Below are 1,263 nucleotides of genomic sequence, written 5' to 3'. Positions count from 1 at the left end.
CTGAGCTTGCGAGCTGCGACAACTACGGCGTAGGCGAGTTTTTCGAGTGGTGAGTATCGTGTTTCAGCGTTGTCGAGAACCTTGCTGGTGTAGAAGATTGGACGCTGCTCTCCACGGTCTTCGCGAACCACTGCTTACAGCGCATGCGGAGACTGATATGTATAAGTACAATACTTCTCCATCTTTGGGTTTGGCCAGAATCGGTGGTGTGGATAAATATTGCTTCAGCTGTTGAAAGGCTTCTTCGCATTTCGCGTCCCACTCGAAACGTTTGTTGTGTCGTAGAAGTTGGTAGAAAGGGAGGCATTTGTCTGTCGAGCGCGAGATGAATCGGTTGAGTGCAGCGATGCGTCCTGTCAATCGTTGGACTTCTCTCGTGTTTTTTGGAGATGGGAGTTCCGCAATGGCTGTGATTTTTCGTGGATTTGCTTCGATTCCTCTCTTGGTGACAATATACCCGAGAAATTCTCCGGATGTGACGGCGAAAGTGCATTTGGCCTGATTGAGCTTCATATTGTATTTGTTGAGGCGAAACAAGTCGTTAAATGTTTGATGTGATCGCTGGCAGTGAGAGATTTGACGAGCATGTCGTCGATGTAAACTTCCATGGTGTCGCCGAGCTGTTCGGCAAACATTTGACGACAACAGGGTTAGCGAGCCACTCTGGGTACTTGACTTCTGTGATGGATCCTGCGTTTGTCAAACGTTCAATTTCGTCGTTTACGGCCTTGGCGCGCTCCAGGCCGAGCTTGCGCCTTTTTTGCCTGACTGGTTTGAAGATGGGGTCTACGTTTAGCTCAAGGCAAGTGACAGATGGGTCGATCCCGGGCAAGTCCTCGGTTGTCCAGGCGAAGGTTGAAGCGTTGGATTGAAGGAAGCTGATAAGTTGGTCTTTGAGATCGTCTTTTAGGTCTGCTCCGATTCCGACGCATCGTTCTGGGTCGCTGGTGCAGCCTGGGTATGGCTTCTGCTCCTGGATCACTTGAAGGGGAACGGATAGGGGTGTTCTAAGAGGCTACTAGCTCTCCTTTGAACTGTGGTCGTCTCCCTGAGCCTGTGGATTGGCGACAGAGATGGTTTGCTACTCAAAGACACAAGATCACCTTGTATTGTCTAAGATGGGATTCACAGGAATTCTTTCCTTTAAGTGAGATCAATGTTCTTGAGCTGAACAGAGAAAGCTAGAGACAAGACAACGAAGTTGACTGAATAATTCTTAGATTCAAAAGTTGAGAAAGCAAAGCTGCCTCCCTCATGTCTTAA

The sequence above is a fragment of the Brassica oleracea genome, unplaced genomic scaffold (genome assembly GCF_000695525.1).
Source record: "Brassica oleracea var. oleracea cultivar TO1000 unplaced genomic scaffold, BOL UnpScaffold00418, whole genome shotgun sequence".
In the NCBI taxonomy this organism is placed as follows: domain Eukaryota; kingdom Viridiplantae; phylum Streptophyta; class Magnoliopsida; order Brassicales; family Brassicaceae; genus Brassica; species Brassica oleracea.
This window is presented reverse-complemented; position numbering follows the sequence as displayed.